Here is a 26,640-nt window from a genome sequence, read left to right as displayed (position 1 = left end):
TCCTCATTGAAAACCTCTTCCCTAAATCCAGACATTTGGGTTCTAATCTTGCCATTAGACTCTGCAGAACATGTGACCTTGAGCAGAAACTTGACTTGTGTGTCAAAGGAGAGCTGTCAGACCCTGACCTGCCTACGCCAGGGAAAGCGTGACCAAACTGAGCACTAGATGTATCCTCGCTTTCTTTACACATGCACAGAATGTGGCAGTGATGAATTATTCTGGGGGTGTTGATGGATCTTGGGTAGGTGCCCAAGATCTTACTCTGAGAGTTCCTGCTTTGGAGTGCATAGGAAAGCTGATGACAAGGGTTGTGGTCAGTGGAATGGGGGATGTGGACAGGAGGTCTTTGCCATGGGCCCTCCACTGAGGTCTCTTAGAGACAGCATGTTCCTGGGGCCTTTGAGCCAATGGCAGAGGAGACCGATCCGCTTGGCAGTCACTGGGCATGTTTGGGTGGTGTTAAGGGATTACAAGTAGTAGAAATGGGGTTAAGAAGGATCATGATGAAAGCTGACCCTGCTGGTAGTGCACTGGGAATTTGATGCCATCTCAGTCCATTTGGGCTGCTGTAACAAAATGCCATAGACTGGGTGGCTTATAAATAACAGACATTTATTTCTCTTTTGGTGGCTGGAAGTCCAAGATTGTGGCAGCAGCAGATGGGGTGAAGGTGAGGACCTGGTGTCGTCTTACTGTGTCCTCACGGGGTAGAAAGGCTGAGGGAACTCTCTGGGTCTTTTTTCTAAGAGCAGTAATCCCAGTCATGAGGACTCTTCTCTTATGATCTAAGCACTTCCTCAAGATCCCACCTCCTAGTATAATCATCTTGCGGGTTACGATTTCAACATACGAGTTTGGGAGGACAGAAACATTTGCTTCATTGCAGGTACCCAATAGCTTTTGGTTGCTGGGCATCTAGGGTGGGCCAGTTGAGAGATTTCAGAGATAAGGATGGGTAAAGGTGATTAAAAGCCCCAATAGCAATATGGTCCTAGACTAACTCCTCTTCCTGCCTGTTCATTATGTTCCAAAAATACTCAGAGTCTCCTAGCTCCCTGTAGGCATCTTTGCTTATTGTCTCTTCCATATCTTCCCATGTCTGGCTCCTTTTCACCATTCAGTCTGGTCTCAGACGCCCCTTGGTCTGAGAGACCTTTGCATCTACTCCGGCCTCTCTGGTCCCACTGCATTTCAGCACCCAGTTTTATCCCTTCATCTCACATATCACAATTGGTCATTCTGCTTCTTACAGTTCCTCCTGATGGACATGTGGGATCAAATGAGGATCTATCTTGTTTACCGCTTTGGACCACACGGCTGGTGTAGAGCGAGTACCCAGGATGTGAATGGGAAGTAGCAGGGATTGCTTTTGGAAGAAATGGTTTTGCTTTGAACCCCCTGCTTTGCCAGAGAGTTTGTGGTTATTACATCTTTATTTGCAATTGGCTGCTTCATTCCTGTGTTGCAACTCATTTCAAGTTAGAGATCATTTTCAATTAAAAAGCACATAAACCAAAGCAAAGCACTAATACATTTCTGCTCAGCAGAAAGACCCAGATCATGGATTTTATCATTTGCCACCATTGATTTTCCATGAGTAATAATTACATTTTATACACAACATCTGCACTAAGTGATATTTATATGTGCAATTATCTGGAGTAACTTTTAATGTTAAAACATATTTTTTTAGGGAGGGGTAGGTTGAGCAAATTGAATTTTTTTTTTTTTTTTACTTTTGCCATTGCTTTTTATCCAAACAATGCTCATTCTCATATGAAATAATAATTTAGCAATCAGAGCCTGAAATGGTTTTATAAATGAAGTTTGAATTGACATTTCTACCAGCTGGGATGGTAATTTTCAGCTTTCACCAGGATTGGTGAATTTAGATCCACTCCTGAAATTTACTTTGCTCTTATTATCTTTGAAATCCTCTGGGCACTTCTTTACACAGGCACTTCTTTCATCATGCTGGGTATTGTCCCTGCTGTGAAGTTCTTGGCAAACCTCCCTGCTCTTTAGCTTGGCATTCAAGGCCTCTTGCAACTGACACATTTTTTGTAGATTCAGAAAGTACTCGTGCCTCACCTATGTACCTTGTGTTCCATGCGCTGGGAATTCAATGGGGAGGGAGACCGGATTTCCTGCTCTCCTCCTGGAACTTGCAGTATGGCTGGGGAGACAGACAATTAAGAAGCAAATTTAAGCAAGAGACTTTACAGATTCTGAGAGTTGACCCAGGAGAAACAGGGTGTTGAAATAGTTTGGGGGGGAAGGATGATTTGGTTGGCCGGGTGGTTGATGAAAGCATCTCTGAGAAGGTAGCGTTTCTGAGCAATAGAAAGTATTTCATTAGCTAGAGTGAGTGAGCCTGAGGAAGAGCAGTCACAGGCCAGACCCTGGAGGTCAGTGAAGGTCTTGTTGAGAATTGAATTTTATTCTAAGAACAGGGATTGGGAACATTTAATTGGTGATGGCATTGGGTGAGTGTTAGTCATTGTTCACTTTGTTTAATTTGTGATTTTAGAAGGTTGCACTGGCTACTCTGGGAATGTGTCTGGGGTTGGGGAAGAAAGATGTAGCACAAGGGAGATCATTTGGGAGGCTGTGGCTGTTTGGGGAGGAGATGGGGGTAACTTGGGCAAAGGCTGTTGACAGTGGGGATGGAGAGAAGTGTATGCATTTGAGAGATGGATACTCGTCTTCTGATGTTCTCCTCTGACAGGTGGTCCAGCAGATCATGCACATCATCTCAACATGGGATCATGGGTCTCCTGTCCCTCACTCTCTACCTTCCACATGGCTTCTTCCCCACATGCTGTCCTCATGCTTGGCTCCACAGTCTCTCTTCCGTGAAGCCTCTGGCAATAGTGGGTCTGGTGGCCTCTATTTTTTCTGAAATGCTAAGTTAGTTTTGGTGTTAGTTAGTTAGCTAAGTTAGTTAGTTCAGTGTTGGTATGTGTAAGTGGCTCCTGGGAAGCTCGATGAAATGCGGATTCTAGGTCCCAGCCCTCTGAGGATTCTGCTTTACTGTGCCTTTCCTGGCCCAGGGTCTGACTTTTCACAAACAACTCAAGTGATGCCAATGGTGGGAGCCCAGTCTGGCTCTGTTCTGTCCTCTACCATTTCAGTCAGTTTGTTTTCTCTTCTGTTCTAGATTTTAAGCCGTCTGAGGGTAGAGCCAGATCACATTTTATGTTTGCACCATCCCCCACCCCCATGCCCAGGTCTAATGCTGTGCATTGAAGAGGTGCTCCATTATCTGTCTTCTTATAGATAGAAAAAGCAAGAGAAATTACCACTGTAGGTTGTGTGGCTGGTCAGCATATCCAGGCACAGATGGACTCACCCTCTGTTTCCTTTGCCGGACTTGCTTTGCCTGGGTCTCAGATTCCCGCCCCCTTAAACTTGATAGTACTTACTGATAGTTCAGGTCCCCTTCACTGATGGACAAACAGAGGCTTAGAGAGATTGGATCACTTGACCAAGGGGCAAATGAAGAATTGAACTGAGGAATCTCTGACTTTAGGATCCACCCTCCTAATAGCCACTCGTCCTATCCTTCTTGGATTTTTAAAAAAAGATTATTTATTTATTTATTTATTTATTTATTTATTTGAGAGAGAGAGAGAGAGCGAGCATGAGGGGAGAAGCTCAGAGCGAGAAGCAGACTCCCCGTGGAGCTGGGAGCCCGATGTGGAACTCGATCCCAGGACTCCGGGATCATGACCTGAGCATGACACTTAACCGGCTGAGCCACCCAGGTACCCTCCTTCTTGGATTTAGACATGCCAGGTACCGGTCTCTTGCTGTCTCTCCTCTCTCTATCCTCACAATTCACTGGATCTGTCCCCAGGGAGAAAATAGTAGGTCTAGTCCCTCAAGTATCAACCCTTAAAATATTGGCAGGCAACTGCCAACATTTGATTTCTTTGATTTTGCTGTATGTCGCATCATGACTTAGTTCTTTCCCACCCCTGGACACCTTCCCAGACACACCCTTATTAGCTATGGTCCCTCAGGGCATGGACCCACATTTGGATGCTCCAGCTCTGGTGCCGTTGAGGTGGAAAGGTCCTGTCAGTAGATAGCAAGATAGCCTCTCGTTCCATGAGCTTCTGGGGCAGTAACTTCTTCCCCATACAGCTGATTCACAGGCTTGCTGCTCTACCTGAAGCCAGCTTCCATCCTGTAGTTATGAGCTGCCTTTCAGATTGCTTTGTTTGCTCTGTCTTACCTACCTCATCCTGTCCCAGTCTTTGAGAAATAGACTATAAAGACAAGAAATGTGTGACGAAGAGAAGTTACATCCCAGTGGTTTCTCTCAATGACCAGCCATCGTAATATTTAATATTTTTTCCAGCATTTGCTTTGAACATTACATGAGTCTTACAAATGAAAACATGATATTCATTTCCCAGCCAAGCAGACTCCCAAGTTTCTAAATCAATAAATAGCTGAACAACTCTATGTTTACCCTGTCCATCAAATGAAAGGGTTGGTTAAGGGTGGAGGGAGGGAGTCAGGGTGAACCCTGCATGTTAAGAAGGTTGTCTTTGGAGGCAAAAGGGGCTGGGTTCAAACCCCAGGCTGGCTTTGTCTAAGTTACTAAACTGCTCAGAGCTTCGGTTTTCACATCTGTGACACGTAGGCCCTAATAACCTCTCCCTCCTAAGTTGCTGAAATGTTAAATGAGATGGTGCCTGCAGATCTTTAAACACAGCGTGTGGTACATGGTCAGTGCACAGTGAATGTCAGTCTGATTATTGTCATTACTGGGAGAGACAGGCAGGTGATCAGCAGTGGGGTGAGCCGAAGGGGGCTATGGGCTTGGCTAAACCAGAAGCGGTAACGAAGAGGGGCTTTTCAAAGGAGGGGGTGAATGAGATGGTGCAGAGGGCAGCAGTGTGGGCAGAGGGATTGGAATGTCCTCACGGCATCAAGAGAGGTCTTGATGCCCTTCAGTCCCATAGGGCGGAGAGCTGGTCTTCCCTTCCATTTGGTGTGTTCAGTGGATGGGGCCCCTTCACGGGAGGGGTGGGGAGAAGGCTCTTGAATCTTTTCCCCAAGTATGGGATCTTCAATGTCAGATGGCAGACTTTGGCTCCTGGGGCTCCATTTCTCCCCTGAAGTGTCCTGCCTTGTTTCTCCAGGTCTGGCTGGAGACATGCCTTGTATTGCAGCTGCTGTAGGTGGCAGCAGATGCCTGACAAAGCCCATCTTCTTTCTAGGGCGGCGAGAGAGGAGGAAATGTAATCAGAACCCGGTAGCCTCCAGCCTCTGTTATCTCCATAGTGGTTAGACAAGCTGAGGGGGTTAGAGCAGGCAGCAACCATATTAACAGAATTCTCTATTGAGTTACAGCCCTTCTGCAGACGTCTGCGGAGTCTGCAGCGTGCCGGAGGCTGTCCCCGAGAGTTGGATCTTTATCAGATCGACTTGTGTTGGCTCCAGACTCCCCTGCCTCAGGGGACCCTGAGAGACAGCCAGAGTAGGAAGACCAGGGCACAGACGCTGAGACGGATTAAGACCTTGACAGACCCAGTCTCAGAAAAGATGACTCCCCACTATGGGTCATGCACTGAAATGCAGCAAAGGTCTGTCCTTGGCCATGACAGGTGCTTCAGTTATTCCATATACAACTGTCAAGTACACACATCTCGGGCGCCTGGGTGGCTCAGTGGGTTAAGCCGCTGCCTTCGACTCAGGTCATGATCTCAGGGTCCTGGGATCGAGTCCCGCATCGGGCTCTCTGCTCAGCAGGGAGCCTGCTTCCCTCTCTCTCTCTCTGCCTGCCTCTCCATCTACTTGTGATTTCTGTCAAATAAATAAAATCTTAAAAAAAAAAAAAAAAGTACACACATCTCTCCTAAAGTATTTTCTCCTTCTTCCCTGGTGCCCCACAGGGTGTTTAATTTCCTTATCAGTCAGGGGCAATATAGCCTAGTCTGCCATTTGCCACTGGGTGACGTTGGGCAAGAGAATTAGCCCCTCTAGGCTGCAGTTTCCTCCTCTGTGAAGTACCTCATACGTCTTAGCTCTTACTTTTGTTCTTATGGGAGGATCTGAAGAGACCTTTGGTTTTGTGGACAAAAGAGTAGTACCTACGTGAAGTTGTCCTCCACTCCCTACCCCACTAACTTTCTTGGTTTTGTAGCAACTTCATTGAGATCTAATTCACGTACCACACAATCCACCCATTTAAAGTGTACAAGTCTTTGGTTTTAAGTGTATTCACAGTTGTACAACCATCCCCTCGGTCAATTTCTGAACACTTTCATCACCCTCAAAAGAAACACATACCCTGTAGTCTCCCACTCTCCATCGCGCCTGGCCACACATCTACTTTCTGTCTCTGGATCTGCCTATTCCGGACATTTCCTGGAAAGAGTCCGTTCTTTCTTTGCTGGGGTCAGCTATGCCCCTCATCACCAACATAGTAAGGGGAGCTGACTTATCCATTACCCCTGGGGCTGGTTTGCGGCTGCTTCCCCAGCACCCCCCTCTGATCCAGAGGGGACGATGGTGGAGAAAACTCGTCAGCCAGGCCTCGTTGCTCACAGCACAAGCAGCTCGGCTCCAGATTACTCATTTCAAACTGAATTTGTGGCTCTGCCAAGAGCAGCAGAATCCCCAGAGCATGTAACCTGATTACTCCCACCCCTGTCCCAGGCCCCGGAGTCTGGAGCACACAGCAGGCAGTCTCCCAGGACTGACAGCTGCCCAGCGAGCCAGGGCCTGCCAGGAGCCTGCTGGGCCTCCGACTCTGCTCGGAAGTGCCTGCCTAGCCTGGCCCCGGGCTCCTGGATAACAAGGACAGCCTTGGCTTTTGTCTTCAGGCCACTGAGACAGTTTCCTGCTGCGGGGGCCACTGGTCCTGATAACAAGCTTGGCCAGACTCACTGTCCACATCAGCAGGATTCTAAAAACACCTCCTTTCATGGCCCGGGTCTGAGCAGGCTTTGGGTTAAGCCCTCTATGTGCATGGTTCTTTGTGGAACCCCAGCACTGTGTCTAAGAGAGAGAGCCCCTGTAGGGCCTGTATGAAGCAAGCCAGGCACCTACACAAGCAGGTATACTGTCCCCCATTTGCTGAGCACTTAACTGGGTGCAGGCGCTGTGAAGGTGTTGACTTGTGTAACGTTTCCCACTACTAGATGGGTAAAGAACAATGATTGGGTCCACTTACAGATGAGGATGCGGTGGCAAGTTTGGAGCTCAGATGAACCAGACACTGTGACGGAAGGGTACATGTGGACCCCAGCAAAGATGGAAGAAAGCCATTTCTATGAAGCATCCTGACCTGGCAAATCCATAGGGACAGCGTGTAAATTAGTGGTTGCTAGGGGCTAGGGGTGAGGGGGCATTTGGTTGGTGATAACTAAAGGGCACAGGGTTTCTTTTGACTGTGACTGTGTTCTAACATTGTGCAGATGCTTGTGTGACTTTGTGAATACAAACAGGAAACTGTCTCAGTGGCCTGAAGACACTGTCCTTGTTATCCAGGAGCCCGGAGCCAGGCTAGGCAGGCACTTCCGAGCAGAGTCGGAGGCCCAGCAGGCTCCTGGCAGGCCCTGGCTCGCTGGGCAGCTGTCAGTCCTGGGAGACTGCCTGCTGTGTGCTCCAGACTCAGTAGAATACACTCAGTAGAAACCACTGAGTTGTACACTCTAGATGGGTGAATTGTATGGTAGATGAATCATATCACAATAAAGCTATTAACAAAGAAGAAATGAAGAACTGATGTTGCAGGCTGCAGGCTACATAAACTTTTGCTATCACCCCTTAAACCCCAGTTAAAACTTAAAAATTTTCATCTTCATATTTGACCCAAGGGTCATTGGGGTAATCCTGAACTCTAGATGGCCGGAACTGTTAAATCAAAGCCTCAATTTGCCCTGCTCTGTGCCTGTTGTCCTGTTTCTCCTGTGTTGCCACTTACAAAATCCCAGGGAATATTTTGTCTTTCAGATGCAGCTCTGCATTTCTACAGGGTCGGGAAGAGTCTGCGGTGGTTTTAATCCATCCAGCTGGTACTTATGCAGTACTTGGGGTCTGAGACTCAAGGGACCATCTATGTGGGTGGGCAAAGACCCTCAGCCTGTGGTCCTCTCTCCTTTGGAAGCTTTTGCCCCCACAGTGGTGTAGCTTTTGGGAGAAGTCTGCCCATAATCAGTCTCAGGTACTGTGCTGAGTGCTACCTCGCCTACATGGGTTCCTACATTGGATTTTGCAGAGAGGGTGCCTGTCCCCTTTTAGTCCTGCATTGTATGACACAAGACTTTCTTACATGAAGGGCAAGAGAGAAGAAAATCCCATTCTACCACTTAAAAAAAAAAAAGATTTATTTATTTTACAGAGAGAGTGTGCAGTGGGGAGGGGCAGGGGAAGAAGGAGAGAGTCTTAGCAGACTCCCTGCTGAGTACAGAACCAGATGTGGGCCTCAGTGTCAGGACCCTGAGATCATGATCTGAGCTGAAACCAAGAGTTGGATGCCTCTCCACTCTTGAAGCCCATGGCTTTTGAGGGGCTGGTTGGGAATTCTCTGTAGCAGGGTATGGTGCATTCTTCCCAGAGTTTGGTCCAGGGGTCCAGGTGTGATACCGGATGGGCTGAAACCTCCATCAGCCAGGAATGATCTGCCAGCAAACCAAATTACTGCATCACATCTCTGTATGCTGGAGACCTTTTCTTACCGTCCCTCTCCCCTCTGGTCTGAACTGTGGCTCCCAGACCCGTGTGCATTCCATTTGGGGAAGGAGGGAATATGTTGCCTGAATTTCAGGCTGGCTCTGGGAGTCCTGGGTCCTGAAACCCAACCAAGAATGAGAATGAGGAGCTCTGCCTTTGTTTTTGAGCCTACACGGTTTTGTGTACCACGGGTCTGCTGACCTGGCTTTGAAATCAGTAATCTGCTGTCTCCCCTAGCATGCTGGGACTCTAAACCCTCTCATGTCGACCTTCCTACATTCAGACTGTGCCTGCACAGTATGCTTGGGCAATGTGTCTATAAAGATGCTGGCAGTGGTAGGTACATAGATTTAGGGTGGATGGATGCTGCTTATAGACCCTCTGCCCAGTCTCTTCTTGGCTTTGTCCTTTTTTGTCCCCATGGACTCAATCTCTCGTCCTCCCTCCCCCAGTATCCTGGGCCATTCTTTCTTGGTTTTGTCCCAGTCATCCAAGCCCAGGTAGGTGAAGCCAGACCAGAGGAAAACAAACAAATTACAAATGTCCCCAGTGCAAAATGAATATAAATAAGTATGCAGAGGCTTCTGCTCACCCACTGATTACTCACACACTGCTCCAGAGGCGTCACTGGCCTAGCTCAGCTCCATGGAAGTTAATGATAAATTAAACCTATTAATCACCCCAGGCAGTGGGGCCAGCCTGAGCTTACACTGGGCAGGTAGGAGATGATGCAGCAAGAAGGGGAGTGTGGGTGCTTTACAACATCCTAGGGGTGAGGCAGCACCTTGATCTCTAAGATCCCCTTTTTGTTAAAGTGTTGTAAGTTCTACCCAATCTGTACTATTTGATACCCTGAATATTTCAGAAGCTGCCCACCTTGGGAGGGGGGCCTAAACCATTCCACGATTAGAGATTATTTCACCGTCTTCACATCCTCCCTTTGCATCCCCCCCTTCACTTGACACAGTCTGGCCTCCACCCCTACATTGTTCTAGTCTTGAGTCAAAAATCCCTTCTCTGAGACTGCCAGATCTAAGTCCTATTCCTTTCTCCAGGTTTGTTTTCTTCATAGTGGATCTCTGGAGCTCAGCTGCCTGGGTTCAAGTCCTGGCTCTGCCATTAGTTGTGTGTAAGTGCTCTGTGCCTCAGTATCTCCATCTTTCAAAGGGGATTGGTACGTAGCTACTTTGTAGGGTTTCAGTGAGAAGGAAGAGCACAAATTCAAATTAAGTGTTTAGAGTAACACCTGGCACATTACCACCATGACTATTGTTACTATTCTTGCCCTTATTGGGCACACCATTTGGAATGGTCAGAAGTCATCTTTCTTTGTAGGCATTGACTGTCTGTCATTGTGCTCCCTGTCAGAATGTAAGCTTCATGAGAACTAGAATGTTGTCTCCGTTCTCCCCAGTTTCTCCACTGGTGGGCAGCCCATGTGGATAATGAGTGGTAAATGTGTGGCAAATGAATGCACTAAGGAATTGGTGGGAATGGTAATGAATGGGCAACTTCCCAGAGGGCTGGAGTTGGGCAGGGAGATCCACATGCTCTATTTTGGGGAATGAAGATGACATCTGTTATGGGTTGAATTGTGTACCCCAGAAAGATACGCTGAAGTCCTAATACCCTGTACCCATGCATATGACCTTATTTAGAAACAGAATCTTTGCAGATGTAATCAATTACAATAAGGTCATACTAATGACCCCATCTTAATGATTGGGTTAGGGCCCACCCAACTCCAGTGGATGGTGTTCTTATTAGAGAGGAAATTTGGACACAGAAACATAGGGAGGACGGTCACATGAAGACAGAGAAACTGGAGTGATGCTTCTGCAAGGCAAGGATTGTTGGGAGCCACTGGAAGATGGGAAGAGACAAGGGGAGGTTCTTTCTTACAGCTGTCAGAGAGAATGTGGCCTTGCTGACACCCCGTTTCTAGACTTCCGTCATCCAGAACTGAAAGAGAATGGATTTCGTTTTTTAGGCCATCTGGTTTGTGGAGATTTGTCATGGCATCCCTAGGAAACTAATACAGTATCCATGCATGGGCACAGTGTCCTGTGGGGGTGGGGAAGAAGTGGGAGTGGTAGCCCAGCTCAGCATGTTAGCTCGTTTTCTTTTGCTATGCAACAACATTATACAAAATTAGCAGCTTAATGTAACACACTTTTATTATCTCACAGTTTCTGTGGGCCAGGATCTGTGCATGGCTTGGCTGGTTCTCTACTTTGAAATTTCCCAGGCTTCAATCAGAGTGTCAGTTAGGGCTGAGGTTTCATTAGAGTCTCACCTGGGTGGAGTTCCATCCCCCATATCTCTAAGACTGAAAGCCTTGGTTCTGGGCTGGGGTTTGTTGGGGGCCATCCTCTGTTTCTTCCATCTTAACATGGCTTCTTGTTTCATGAAAGCCAGTGAAGGTGAGATAGTCCCCAGCAAGGTGGACGTTGTTGTCTTCATGTGGCATAATGACCTTTGCCATCTTTTATTCATTAGGAGGAGATCACAGGGTCTGCCCACACTTAAGGGAGGGAATTACACAGGGCATGACCCCCAGGAGCTGATGATCGTGGGACCACCTCAGAGTGTGTCCGGCACAGTCAGGATGGCAAGGTGAGAGCTGGCCATACCACTGGCATCTGGTAGGTTTGTGTTCCTCATAGTCAAGGAGACCTGGAGGCAGTTCCTATGGCAACTGGTAGCCTGGGGGATTCTTCCATGTCTCTCAGGCCATGGGAACTGTGTATCTTTGCACATTCCTCTCAAGCTGCAGGTACCTATAAACTTGAGGGTCTTACTGTTAACTGAGCTTTTCTTTTTCTCTTAGTTATACCTTTACTCAATCAAATTGAGCACAGCTATATCTAAGGCACTGGGAACATGGCATAGAGCAGAAACAGGTTGAGTTTCCACCCTCAAGGTTTTAGAGTTCAGTGTGAGATTGAGACACGAAATAACTGCTTGCATCCTAGTGGATGATTACCCAGTGGGGTTTGTGCTTTGATGTCCAGACACGAGGTGGTGTGAAAGCATGAAGCCTTGGGATCCGAGTTGTCCTGAGTCATGAGGAGAGTTTCCAAGCAGAAAAGTGACAGATGCAGAGGACCCACAGCTGGACAGCATGTGACAACTTCTGGGGGCAATGAGAAGGCTAGCAGGGCTCTCTCTGTTGTATCTCCCATACATCGTGGGTTTTAGGGGAAAAACCTAGGGTGTTTTTTTGCTCATGATTATTGCCTTCAGTACCAAGCACTGTGTCTGGCTCATGGTTGCTACTGAAGGATATCTGTTAAGTGAGAAGAGAGAGTAAAGAAGGAGAGTAGAATGAGAGGCAGTAGTCATGGCCCAGATGGCACAGACCTTGTTAAACTTTGGCCTTTATTCAAAGAGCAGTTGGGGGAGGGTGGCCTCGGATGTTCTCCCCACTCTCCAGAAGAGAGACATCATTAGAATGCATCTCCAGGGGTGCCTGTGTGGCTCAGTCAGTTAAGCACCTCCCTTCGGCTCAGGTCATTCCAGGGTCCTGGAATCGAGCCCCCACATCAGGCTCCCTGCTCAGTGGGGAGACTGCCTCTTCCTCTCCCTCTGCCTCTCCTCCCTGCTCATGCTCTCTCTCTCAAATAAGTAATAATGTTTTTTTTAAAAAAAAAGTGCATTTCTAGTGATCACTGTGGCTGTCATGTGAACAGGGAGTTGGAAGGCAAGAGGGATGCCAAGAGGGCAGTGTGTCAAGAGGGGGCTGGTTTGGAAGTTCAGGGCCCAGTGATACATAAACAGAGGAGTAGATGGGCCCAAGAGATGATTTCAGAAGTAAAATGAAGAGGGATCAGGAGCAGATATATAAGTGAGGGGATGAGAAGTACCCAGATGGTATCTAGTAGCCTCTGTAGTCTGTATAGTCTGGTCATGTCCCTTGAAGCAGAAGGTTGTCATTTAATTCCTTTGCTACAAGTGGGTGGCCACATGGTGTCAGGACACAAGTACACTGATGTTCAAAGCTCAGCTCCAGCCTTCCCCGGGTGTGCTGTTAAAACTTCAGATGTTCTACTGCTTTCCTTGTAGAATGGGCCTAAAATACCTACTTGTTGGGACTACTGGAAAGATGGGTGACAGTCAAAGGAATGATAGCACCTAGCACATAGCCTGGCACAGAATGGATGGAGGACGGACCTACTTGCCGTGTGACCTGGGCAGCTTATCGAATCTCTCCATGCCTCAGTTTCCTCATTGCTAAAATGGGGTCTGTCATTCTACTATTATAGCAGAACATACCACCCCAGAACTCAGTAGCTTGGAATGATAATCACTCACTATTGCTCTTGCAGCTATGGGTTACGTAGAGGCTTGGCTGATCTTGGCTGAGGTGACTTGGCTTCTTACTATTGGTCTGTGAGTCAGCCAGGGTGGACCTGCTTCTCCTGTTCCTCAGTCTTCTGGGATCAGTGGTATAGGCAGGACCTGTTGTTCTTAAGGAGCTGGCAGGGGTGTAAGAGGCAAGTGAAACCATGTGGAGTCTCTCAAAGCTGAGACTTGGAATCAGCACATGGTCACTCCTGACTGGGTGGCATTGACCAAAGCAAATGGCTTGTTTAAGCCCAGAGCAAGGGTGAGGATGTAGGGGAAGGTGAAGAATTGGGATTTGCAATTGAATTTATCAAGGCCTCTATTAGTAGTGCCCTCCTGATATTGGGGTGGGGGTTGGTTGAATATATGTGTCTACTTGGCCGGACCATGGGGTGCCCATATAGTTGGCCAAACATTACTCAAGGAATTTCTTTGAGGATATTTCTGCATGAGATTGACATTTAAATTAATGGGCTTGAGGAAAAGAGATTGCCCTCCATATGTGGGTGGGCCTTATCCAACCAGTTGAAGGCCTGAATAGAACAAAGAACCAGCCTCCCCTGAGTGAGAAGGAACTTGTCATCTGGCAGCCTTCAGATTTCATCTGCCACACTGGCTTTTTCTACCTGATGGGATTCAAATCAGTTCTCCCTGGTCTCTTGTACCACTGGGCCACCCTGCAGGTTTTTGGACCTACCAGCTTCCATAACTTCATGAGCTAATTCCTTATAATAAATCTGCCTCACCATAGATATACATGTACTTCTCTCATTGGTTTGGTTTATCTGGAGAACCCTGACTGATACCGTGAACAGTGAGCTACAACATGCAAAGCTCCTCATACCCTGCCTGGCACTTAATAAGTGACTCATATAAACAAGTATGTATCTAACTCAGCACTCTTGTCACCTTGGGGCAATTCCTTATTGTTGAGGGGGTGCATCCTGTGCATTGTAGGATGTTCAGCAGCATCCCTGGCCTTACCTTCTAGATGCCAGTAACAGCCCCCCCAGTCATGACACACAAAAATGTTTCCAAACATTGCCACATGTTCCCTGACCAAGAACCACTAGTATAAAGGTTAATTATTGTTATTACTATGTGAGTCACTGTATGTTGTATAGTCAATATAGCTATTATTTTTCTTTTGCTGTTTTACTTAAGTCATTGTCATGAAGGGCTTTTGGAAGGAAAGTGAGCCACAGCATGACACAGTCAGCTACAAAAACAAAAACAAAAACAACAACCAGTGCATTTTGTTTTTGCAAATTGACTTCAAAGGAATTAGAAAGTTACAAAGAGCTCAGCCTAAGCCCTGGCCCCTGAAGCTTTCTTTGAAAAAACAGGCAATTCTTGTCACCAGAAGCAGCAGTGGCTGCATTTTAAACAATGGCATGGGCTGAACAGAAATGCACCATCTTGGCTTTGGAGCTCTGGTCTGAGGATGTGTGCAGAGTGAAGCGTGAAGCTTCTGGTCTTTTCACTCTGTGTTTTCTGCTGAGATCCTAAGTGGGTTCTTTTATTTTCTTTGCCATATAAAAAGGTATTCATTTTCATTTTCTCTCTCTCACACACATGCGCGCGCGCACACACACACACACACACACACACACCATGAACAATTAATCTTGTGAGACAGATCCCAGTTTTATCCCCATTTCATAGATGAAGACCCTGAGGCTCAGAGAGGTAAAGCAACTAGCTTAGAGTTGCACAGCTAGTAAGGATGCAGTCAGGATTTATTATTTTCTTAATTTTTAAAATTTGAGAGAAAGTGAGAGTGTGAGAGAGCACAAACAGGGGGAGGGGCAGAGTGAGAAGCAGCTCCTGGCTGAGCAAGGGAGCTCCATCCCAGGACCTGTGATCAGGGCCTGAGGTGAAGGCAGATGCTTAGCTGACAGAGCCATCTATGCGCCCTGCAGTCAGGATTTAAACCTGTTGGTCTGATTATGGTGTTCAGTGCCCTAAGCACAATGCAGTGCTTTATCAAGGTGAATCTGATTATATCCCCAAAGGTCTCAGAATTGCAGGATAGGAGAGACCAGAAAATTGAACTGAGTTGTCACTCCCCCAACTGTGTGGAGTAGATCCTGAATGAAGTGTATAAAGCACTAGGTATTAAAGTTTATGAGTCTATTAATCCACAGCTTTGGAGGAATTAAAGTTTCATATTGATGATAAACCTCCCCTAATAAAACGTGAGGGAAGCGGGAATAAATCTCTGATTTCAGAGGACCCCAAACCACTTAAACAATTGTATGCAAGATGGATGTGTACAGCAGCGATGGGGTGATATGTCTTGTCCGGTGGAGGGTACTTTGGTAAAGAGGTTTTTGCTTCCACTAAGTGGTAGAGATAAAATGATGGATGTGTGCTATTGATTTCATGGGAGTTTGCGTGAGGGTGAGCACAGCTGGATGAGAAGCCCATGGTGCAGCCGAACGCTGCTGAATATGCATTTGGGGGGAGAGGAGGCAAAACGCATTTCGGGTGGCCAATTTCATCAAATAGAGAAAAGCTGGCAAGTATATGGCAATCAATCTCTCTCCTTCTCTCTTCTCTTATCTGTCTCCCTCCTTCCCATCTCCCTCTCTCCCTTATTTTTGTAAGGTGGGAAAGTGTCTCAGAGTGGGCAGCTGAGCTGTAGGGTGTTGGTTTAAACACAGCCCTGGATTAGAATCCCAGCTTTGTCATTTATTATCCCTGTGACCTTGGGCAATTTACTTAATATTTATAGGCCTTGGTTTACTTCTTTATTTTTTTTAATAAGCCATTTGTTTTAGAAGAGCTTTAGATTAATAGAAAAGTTGCAAAGGTGGTACAGCAATTTCCCATATACTCTGGACCCAGCTTCCCTGTTGTTAATATCTTACTTTACTGTGGCACATTTTTTACTGTTACTGTACCAATATCGAGGCATTGTTATTGATAGCAGCCACAGTCTCTTAGGATTGCCATGGTTTTGCCTAATGCCTGTTTTCTGTTCTAGGACCCAATTCAGGACCTTGGGTTATAGTTAGTTGTCATGTTGTCTCAGGCTCCTCTAAACTGACAGTTTCTCAGACTTCTCTTGTCTTTAGTGATCTTGACAATTTTGAGGAGCGCTGTTCAGGTATCTTAATAGAATGTCTCTCAGTTGAGATCTGTTTGATGAGTTTCTCATGATTAGGCTAAAGTTATAGGTTTGGGGGAGGAAGACCGCCGAGGTGAAGTGCTGTGTTCAACATGTCCTCTCAAGGGTACAAGCCATCAGCATGAACTATAACTGCCGATGGTGTCCCTGGTCACCTGGCTGAGGTGCCTTTGTCGTTACTCCTTTCTGCCCTTTCCTTACTGCACGTAGTCTTGGGGAGGGCATTGATGATCCCTGTCAGTGATGGGAGAGCCTGTACATAAATTACTTGGAATTCTTCTTTATGGGATATTTTTCCATTCTCCCATGTTTATTTATTCAATTTTTTATTTACATCATATGGACTCATAGATATTTATTTTACACTTTGAGTTATAATCCAATAGTGCATTATTTGTTTTGTTGCTCCAATAGTTCCAGCTTCATATGGGCCTTACTTTTTTGGATAGATTTATTTTCCTAGGGAGTAAATGGGATAATCAGGGATGAGAACACAGTGAGTGTAAGTGAGTAGTGGTTTGAAATTTAAGGGAGTGCCAAAAAAGCTCCATAATTAAGATAAATAATATGTTAGTGCAATATTTGAAACGAATCAAAGTGAAGCAAATTTCATGATGAACAAAATATCAACATTTTAAATCAAGACAGAACCCATAATGTATGTAAATTATTTGACCAGGTACCAGTATTTAGTATATATTTAATAGCATTTAATTAATTAATTCTGTCAATTCATATGGCTGTGCCAGTGGGTCAGCGATTCCTTTCTCAATAATACTGGGTAACAAACTACCCTGAAACTTGATGGCTTCAAACAAGCAGCATTAGTTTAGCTCACAAATCTCTAGGTCAGTTGGGGTTCCTGCTGGTTTGCCTAGGTTCACTTGGGTGTCTGGGGGTCAGTTGTCTGTTTGTCTCTCTGATCTTGATGGATTCATTTAGAATGGCCAAAGAAGCTTGCCTTTGCCCCCATATCTCTCATTGTTATTGTGGGACAAGCAGGCCCTTCTGGGTATGTCCTTGACATGGTGACTGCAGAGAGTAAGAGAGTATATGGAAACGTGCAAAGCCTTTTGAGGTTCAGACTCAGAATGGGGCATCATCTTTCCTGCTCTTTTCTGCTGGGCAAAACAAGTCACAAGGCTAGCTCAGATTCAAGGGAAAGGGGCAGTAAGGTCTAACTCTTCAGTGAGAAGCGCACAGGTCATGTGGCAAAGGGGATGGTGTGGAATAAGGAGGAGCAAAGAGCTGGGGCCATTCATGCCCTGAGTTTACCACAGCCAGGAACTGTTTTAGGTGCTGGGGAGACATCAGGGGGCAAAACAGACCCAAATCTCTGCCCTTGGGGGGGCTCACATGGTAATGACAATGATGACATGATGAAAATGATGATGACCACGGTGATAAAGAAGGGACAACTTAGTTCTGTCTCTCAGGAGGCCTGTCTCCTGTCAGCTCCATGTGGACACTGTTCTCTGCAACAGCTGGCCCTTGAGGGGCCCTCGTGGCCAGTGCAGAACTTTGGTGTCAGCTGTAGACAGCAGGATCAAGTCTGGGAAGGAATCCAGCTGCCACGAAGTATGTGGGAGAGGTGTATTATCCTCTCAGGAGCCTTCTATCTTATTGATCTACTTGTTCACTAAAATCAAATCAACAGCTCTTACCTTGGCAAAATGGAGGCTATTTTAATTGAGATATTGGAAGATATATTTCCTTAATTTCTGCCTAATGGAAAATCCTTATGCCTGATCAATTTGGGTCAGTTTGAAGCACTTGCAGCTATAAATGAAGTTCATCTAAGGTTATTCATGGTAAAAATCAATATCCAATAGTTGGGGGACATGTGGCAAGTTCTGCCATAGAGAAGTTCTGTGAAGAAGAGAGACTTGTTGGTTCATGAAAAGCACCATGCCGTTTAGCCTTCTGAGATGTCAGTAACCCACCCTGTAGCTCCTCAAATGGCTTCTCAGGCACAGTGCTGCATACTTCTGCAAGTGTTGCTTTGCTTCACCCTCAATACAGCCCAAAAGAGGTGTTCTGTTATTACTGCCAATTTGTACATGAAGAAGCTGAGGTCCAAGGTAGTGTCACTAAAACCATGAGTGGCAGAGTCAGGATTTGAGTCCAGGATCTCAGCTACCAAATTGTCTCCCTGATAACTATTTCCCAAGGTAGCTCGTGCTAGGTGAGTGTGTGTTCCCACATCTTTGCTGCTGGTCAGATTGAGTCTGGGCAGCAATCTGAGTTTTGCATCGAGTCCCAGTACAGAAATGCCTCTCCAATGAAGGAAATGAAACTTGATGGGAAATGAATAAGCTGTGAGATCAGATCAAGCTATCTTCCATCATTTTCAGTCTTCTTTTCCTCTCTCCCACTGCTTCTTGCCTCCCATTACTTCCTGTCCTCCATTCCTTCCTTGTTGGCCTCGGATAAGTTACCTGACCTCCCCGAATCCTGGTTCTGGATGGTTTAATAAGTAGAATAATGCCCATGTCTCAGAGTAACAGAGTTATATATGATCATGTAGGTGAACTGCCCACTCAGGGCGTTAATTTTCTTCTCTCATTTCTCATAGTAAGTGCTTGGTAAATCCTGATTCCTCTCTTCCTCCTTTCTGGCTCTTGTCCTCAATAATCTCCTAGGAAAACTGGTGCATACCAAGGCATGGAAATGAAGGGATGAATGTGAAGATACACAAAACAAGTGGAAAGCCATAGAAAGTACACTTGGTCATTAGGGACAAAGACCTCCTTAGGCTAGCTCAAGTCAAAGAGGGTTGTTGGAAGGAGATAGGTGCATCTCACAGAGGGTTTCCAGGGCTTGAAGCTGGGATCTGGGAAATCGGCAGGATTACACAACCAGCCTCAGACCCTTCTTTGGATGTGTGGACTGCCATCCGAGCTTCTCTCTGCCCAACCATTTATTTTTCTCTTGCTATATACTGGCTCCCTCTGCCCACTCTTCCATCTGTATGCAGCCCTGATGACTTCTCCTGAATGGTGGCTTATGTTCTGAGTCTACAGGATCTTTCACCTTGGTTTCCAATAGCTTACTGGCTCAAATCTCTCAATATATTGATTCTAATTTCCCAGAGGAGAGAATCTGGTCCATATTTGAAGACTTTCGCAATCCTGGTCCAAAGAGTTGTGAATGATGGTTCTGCCCATAGCAGGGATTGGATAGGGCGAATTCTCTGAGAGGTGGGATTGGGGAGGTAGTGCCTGGCAGCTCCAAATATGTTGGACTTTCTGGGAACTCACTGAAAGGGCGAGAAACAAACTGGGTCAGAAGTAGTTGCAGAAGGACCATCCTCTCTTTCCTCACTTGACTTAAATTATTTTATATTAATGTTAAACTTAATATTATTTAAGAAGTACACACATAAAACTACTTATAAATGCCTTATGCTTATTGCTCTTAAGCAGATGTAAAGCTAAAACAAATTTATAAATTAAATACAAACAAACCTATAAAACCAATAACATCCAAATTAGCAACATTAATTTAATGTGATGGATGATGGTCCTTGGCTGAAACTAAATCACTTCTCATAAAGTACATCGGGTACTGACTGCTGGAGTATGGATTCTTTTTTTTTTTTTTTTAAGATTTTATTTATTTATTTGACAGAGAGAGATCACAAGTAGATGGAGAGGCAGACAGAGAGAGAGAGAGGGAAGCAGGCCCCCTGCTGAGCAGAGAGCCTGATGCGGGACTCGATCCCAGGACCCTGAGATCATGACCTGAGCCGAAGGCAGCGGCTTAACCCACTGAGCCACCCAGGCGCCCTGGAGTATGGATTCTTCTGAATTAGTTGTGCCTAGACTATTGTTTGCCATGTGGGAACCCTACTCATCTACCACTATGTCTTCTAAAAGGACATTTTAGACTGTCCTTTGATCTTCAACTTGGAGTATTAAGGTCACTTCTGTTCTTCCCCATCAGCCCAAGACAGTTGAGGTGGTACCACTTGGCACTGGGGAGATTGTAAGCACAACCACAAATGCCCCACATGCAGGAGGATGACAAATTACGGGAGTCATCCAGGTGATGCAGAAGGTGCATGCATCAAGTTTGAAGAGATGACTTCTGAAATTAAAATTTAAAATTATAAAAATTTAAAAATTTCAGAGGAAACTTCTAAATCCACAAAGATATGTCCATGATAGAACCCCAGGACAGTACTGAGACCTGCTGTTCATATTGGTGGATTCTAGTTCTACCTCCATTATTCTCCAGAGGTACAACCGTAGGGGAGTCTTTTATCTTTTGGTCTCCTCATGGGTGAAATGAAGCTTCCTGCCCTCCCAAAGACACAGGTCCTTCTTAAGAAAATATGTAAGACAAAGTATCTGAAATTGCAATGAAAATCACAAATTCTAGTGGTGGTGATTATGAGCGGAACTGTGTCTCCCCAAATTCCAAAGCCCCAGAGAGTGTATTTGAAGATAAGACTTTTTAAAGAGATAATTAAGGTAAAATGGGGTCAAAAGAATGGACCCTAATTCAATGATTAGTGTCTTTTCAAGTGGAGATGAGGATAGAGACAGGCACAGAAGGTAAACCATGAAGGAGAAAACAGCCAAGGAGAGAAGCTTTAAAGGGAGTCCTTGATGTTGACACTTGGATCTCAGACTTCCAACCACCAGAAGTCTGTGAGAAGATAAATTTTTGTTTAAGCACTCCCATCTGTGGTGCTTTGTTATGGTAGCCCTAGGAAACTAACACAGTGGCAAAATTGGCAAGTACAAAGTACTGGCAAATTGGTTGGCAGATTACCTGAGTTATGGTGCTAGCACAGTTGTTTTCCGTGCCCTAGGGCAATTATTTTCATATTCTGGTTTTACTTCCTTTGAGATGGGGTGATCTATAGGTGCAGTCTTTAATTACTGGGTGTTATGTGTGTGATAGGAAGGGGGGAGAGTGTGTGCTTAAATATACCTCACTGACCCCATAAAAGGATCTTAAGTACTCCAGATTTATTGATTCTTGATAAGACAGCCTGGGTGACTTGGTTTCCAACTACTCAGCAATATACTCATTCTTCAAGACTTCTCTTGGGTGTCATGTCCATTTTTTCACTTAACAATTCTTTATGGAGCCCCCACTCTGAGCCAGGTACTGTGATCAGTAAATGCTATATAGTGGTAAGCAAGGCATATATGACTCTGTCCTCATGGAACTTAGAGTCTACTGGAAGCAAATATTAAAGGGGCGAACTAATAAATACACAATTACGCAATGTGGGCTACATTGTAAAGCAGTGATAGGATGTGATGAAGATGTTGGATGGATGTGGAGGGTAGCAGTCCAAGCACAGGGAACTCTCCATGTACATGGAGGGAGAGATCAGCACGAGTGTGGTACAGGAAGAGGAGAAGATAGGAAAAGCAGAGTGTGGGGCTGATTCACCTAGGATCTTGTATGCTGGGATAAAAACTATGGATCTCTTTGCTATTAGAATTCTTTTCTCAGCTGTAAGTAGCACAGATCTCAAACTAAAATGGCTTAAACAATAAGGAGATGAATACTTTCTCATAGGAAGCAATCCATGGGGGGCGTGTGGGTGGCTTAGTCACTAAGCATCTGCCTTTGGCTCAGGTCGTGATCCTGTGATCCCTGCTCAGCAGGAACCTTGCTTCTCCCTGTCCCACTCCCCCTGCTTTTGTTCCCTCCCTCTGTGTGCCTCTCTCTGTCAAATAAATAAATATGGGACTGACTCCTTTGGATGGCTACCACAGCTTTCATTTTCTTAGCCACTTCCAGACATGAGTGTTCTTGAGATCTAGTTTTGGCCAGTGAGCTAGAAATGAAACTGCTCTGGAGTTTCCTGGAAACCTTTGCCCTCTTATCTCTTTTCTGTCCTATCTTTTTCTGCGGGACTGAGATGAGATGGCTAGAACTATAGCAGCCCTCTTGTGACCTTGGAGGGAAAAGGCCACATGGTAAATTGTTTTCTTGATCACGTTTATTTGCCCCCCTCTCCAGTTAGGATATTACACACCCTCTTCTGTAGGAGGAGCATGCCTCCTTTCTTCATGACCAATATGGCCACTTGACTTTAGCTAATAGAATGTGAGCATCTATGACATTTGGTCTGAGCAGATGCCTTAAATGCAGTTGGGTGGTTAGACTCAGCCTCGTTGGTTGGAATTTACTTAGTAGAGTGGGCATTGCCCGTGTGGGATCTGGTTCTTCAGTCTGGGCATTGGAATGAAGTCACATGGTGCAGAGCCACAGCACCTGCAGCCTGTGTGAGGGCCACTGAGATTTGAGGGTCATTTATCACTTCGGCAAAGCTGATTAATTGAAGCCAAGTGAATAAATACCCTGACTGGCTCCGTATTTCTGGATTTTTTTTTTTTTTTTAAGATTTTGTTAGAGAGAGGGCGCCTGGGTGGCTCAGTGGGTTAAGCCGCTGCCTTCGGCTCAGGTCATGATCTCAGAGTCCTGGGATCGAGTCCCGCATCGGGCTCTCTGCTCAGCGGAGAGCCTGCTTCTCTCTCTCTCTCTGCCTGCCTCTCCATCTACTTGTGATTTCTCTCTGTCAAATAAATAAATAAAAATCTTAAAAAAAAAAAAAAGATTTTGTTAGAGAGAAAGCAAGTGCACGTGAGAGAGCATAAGCAGGGGGAGGAGCAGAGGGAGAAGCAGGGATCATGCAGGTTTTCATTCCAGGACTGCGGGATCAGGACCTGAGCCAAAAGTAGATGCTTAACTGACTGAGCCACCAGGTACCCCAGGAATTCATATTTTGTGAGAAAAATAAACCCCTATCTCATTAAACTGCTATAATTGGGTTTTCTGACCCTTGAAGCCAAAAAAGCATTTCTAAGGAAGGTGAGGAGGTTGACTCTGAGGCCAGTGGAATCACCAGGGCCCCTAGCTCCTTTTGTCTTTCCATCTGCCATGCCTAGTGTATTTTCAAGCTAGGTCCATAAAAGTCTGCAAATCTGTGTAATTACTGTCTCCGGTTTAAGCGATCTGTGGACACTCAGTAACTACTGCCGGAAAAAAAAAAAAGAAAAAAGACTGTAGCCATGCACAACTGTTTTCAGGGTCTAGAGTTGTTTTTTGAAATCCTCCAGCAGATAGCTCTCTCCCTCCTACCTGCCCGCCACCACAAGTTCTCATTGGCTTGCACTGTTTAAATGCCCATCCCTAAACCCATCATTTAGGTTAGTAAGTGTGACCACCATGATCTGGCAGGTTAGAATTTCCCAGAGTCACATGGGGACAAGTAGACACCAGAAAGCAATTGAGGTTCTGCCAGCGTAGAAGAGAAATTTGTCAGTGGATGAGCAAAGAAGACAGTCTGCTGGAGATCTCTTCTGGAAGCCATTTCTGACCCCAAGCCTGGGTTAGGAGCCTCTGTTCCCTGTTCTCATACCATCTTATCTTGTAGTGTACTGCAAAATCAGACACTTACTGATGTGTCTCTTACCCCCAGAAGTTCCCATTTTATCTCCCTGTGTCCCCAGCATTTATCCAGAGCCTGGAGCCCAGTAAATGTTAATGTGGCTGGATGGGGACAGTGACCCACTGAAGGTGTCAGACTGCAGAGGGACTGGGTAGGGAAAACTAGGTTGTAAGATGAGGGTAGTGACAGGCTCATTTCTCTTTCCTAGCACTCAGGATTTAGTGAGGGCTTGGGGTTCAGGAAATGTTTGTTGAGTGAATATATGAATACATGCTGGAGAAAGCCAGTCTCTGGAGTGAGCATCCTGCGTCATTCACTTTGATAGAGTTAAACCCGTGAAGGTGTTAAGATCTGGGTTCAAATTTTGATTCTTTGGCTTTTTTCTTGTGTGATCACAAGCAAGTCATTGTACCCCTTTGAGCCTTTTTGTTCATTTTGGGGCTAACGACAGATCCTTATCTCAGTGTTGTAATGTGCCTAAAACACTTCGCATACGCAGAGTTATAGTTGGCACACAAATAGTGGTACCTTTTTCTCCTTTGCACAGCCTGCAGGGTTCAACAGAGATCTGGACATGGGGAGGGAACAAGCTGCAGCGCCCCCTGGAGGACAGAGCATACTATTGCATCCACCCAGGCCCTGCTTAACCTCAGAGTGGGTGAAGAGCCCTTAGCATCCCCCACCTCCTCCTGGCCCCGGACAAGACAAATGGTCTTTCAATATGCTTCCTATTTAAAGCCAGATGATCTACAGACACCTCTTGAAGTGTGCCATTTGTAATTTAAAGGGCCCGTGGTTGAGAAAGTGCCAGATTCCTTCCACCAGGCCTACAGGATGTAGCAAAGACATGCTCTGGGAGAACCTATTTAAAGAAAACTAATTGTGAGATGGGAGATCGTTAGGAGCTGAAACAAAGCTGAGCTTGTGAGCCCTGGAGAATCTGTGTTCCCTGTCCCAGATCATGATAACTGGAGCAGAGTATAGACCTTTGTCCATGGGTGTTACCGGAGTGGAACCACACCGGGAAAATTCTACCTCCCTCCCTGCTGTGAAGCAGTATTCCTTTGTGTCAGACATGGCCCTCAATAGGCTCCTCTTCTCAAATTTTCTGGAGTGGGGGAGAACCCAGTAAATCGCTTAAAAATGTGTGAATTTCTTATTTAATTAGAGAGTTGGCATACACAATTTCCTGGGGGTGTTGGTATTGAGGAATCCTGAAGTGGGGCTGAAGGGAACAAATGGACATTTTTATTTTTTTTTTAAAAGATTTTATTTATTTATTTATTTGACAGACAGAGATCACAAATAGGTAGAGAGGCGGCGGGGTGCGGGGGGCTTGGGGGTGGAAGCAGGGTCCCCACTGAGCAGAGAGCATGATGTGGGGCTCAATCCCAGGACCCTGAGATCATGACCTGAGCTGAAGGCAGAGGCTTAACCTTAACCCACTGAGCCACCCAGGTGCCCCGCAAAGGGACATTTTAACTTGAGCAATGCCTCTCCTCGCTCCATAAAAGTGAGCTTGCTTGCGGCTGCTCTTCTTTTGGTCCCTCATACCTGATGTCCTTCCTAGTAAGACCTTTGCATTTACAGCAACATAGGATCATCCTTCCTTTCCACTTCATTAATTCCTGTTTATCACTCTGATTTCAGCCCTTTCATCATTTCCTCTGGATAAAAGGAAAGGCTAGCAAATGTGCCCAAAGTCACACAACCAGTTAGATTTGGATTCCCGTTCACCCAGCTTTATTCCAAAGCCCACACCCTTAAACCCAGTGATGGGCTTGCCAACTGCAAATGCGTTAAGGATGCTTCCCGCACCAGCGCTTCCCTGAGAAATGCCCTGCTCTATCTTCTCTTCCCACCCCATGGGGGCATTTCTACCAGATGCCTATCTTAGTTGTGATTTCAGATTCATTTGTGTGATTCTTTGATTATGTCTGTCTTCTTCAACAAAGCTTATTACTTATCATGGTGAGAAATTTTGTTCTTCCTTCTTGGCACTGCTTTCCTGGTGCCTAACATGTAGGTCCTCAATAAATAGGTTGACTGGAAAAATGAAAAGACAGTTGGAATGTTCCTAGGGAAGAGTTACTTGTCATGGTGAGCTCTCTGGGTGGCCCGGGGCCTGGCCTTCTTCCTTGCAGGGTCAGGGACTTTGATCAGTCAGTATTCCTCAATAGAGCAGATGTGGGGACTAATAATCTATCATGCATTTATTAAGTGCTTCTAAGAGATTTATATGAACTGTCTCACTTGTTTCATGCAACAACCGAATGAGGTGAATTCTCTTACTCTGATGTACAGAGAAGAAACAGAGAGGGTGAAAGGCTTATATAAAGTCACACAGGAATGGAGAAGCTCAGGTTCACACCCAGACAGGCTGGCCCCAGAGCCCGCACCCTTAACATGGCAATTCAGTCTTATAAAACTTCCCACTGATGAATGCACTAAGTGCTGACTTTTAAATGTTAATGTTAATAAATGTTAATAAGACATAAAAGATCCAACACTTGCCTGTTCCCTTGAAGGCAAACCTCACTGTAAACCGAACTGTCATGTGAAGGCAGAGGGAGGGGAACTGGTGTCAAGACTGATGCTTGGGGACTGTGTTGACTGTGACAGTCAGAGCCACAGTGTGGGTGGGCCAACCCCTAGGTGTGGATGGGTGTCATGTCAATTTATAAGGCACATGGCCCAGTGTCTGGTACGTACTAAGCACCCAGAAAACATTTGTGGGCAGTAGGTATGTCACTGTGCATAAGAGTGTGGGCTTTGAAGTAAGACTGTGTGCATGGAAATCCAAGTAGGATTGGTTGTATGGCTGTTAGCACGTCTGCTGGCTGCTCTCAGCCTCAGTTTCCTCATCTGTGAAGTGGGAGTAACAGCAGCAGTAGTCCCTCATGGGACTGCTGGGAGGGTTAAACAGTTATCCTTTAATGAGTGTAAAGCAGTGTCACAGTGTCCAATGTCATCGTAACTGGGGGGAGGATTGGGGGCCTTTTTCAGGAACTGACAGAAGCCGCACCCTTCCCAGTTTTTAAAG

The 26,640-nt window shown here is 45.8% G+C and overlaps 1 protein-coding gene and 1 long non-coding RNA gene across 3 annotated transcripts in view; one reads left to right on the top strand and one right to left on the bottom strand.

The window, feature by feature from the left end:
- Nucleotides 1-26,640, top strand: part of LOC309854290 (uncharacterized protein) — a 325,104-nt gene that overhangs the window by 202,524 nt on the left and 95,940 nt on the right. The window lies entirely within an intron of this gene.
- On the bottom strand, nt 604-11,337 carry LOC309854531. Of its 2 annotated transcripts, none has more exons than XR_014306283.1 (6): nt 10,994-11,337; nt 4,038-4,277; nt 2,799-2,909; nt 2,095-2,179; nt 1,254-1,369; nt 604-745 (listed from the first exon to the last, which is right to left on the bottom strand). It is a non-coding gene; the product is annotated as an uncharacterized lncRNA (long non-coding RNA). The 2 variants fall into 2 exon arrangements; XR_014306284.1 differs by having other exon boundaries at nt 2,103-2,179.

The sequence above is a fragment of the Mustela nivalis genome, assembly GCF_964662115.1.
Source record: "Mustela nivalis genome assembly, chromosome: 19".
Classification (NCBI taxonomy): Eukaryota; Metazoa; Chordata; class Mammalia; order Carnivora; family Mustelidae; genus Mustela; species Mustela nivalis.
This window is presented reverse-complemented; position numbering and strand designations above follow the sequence as displayed.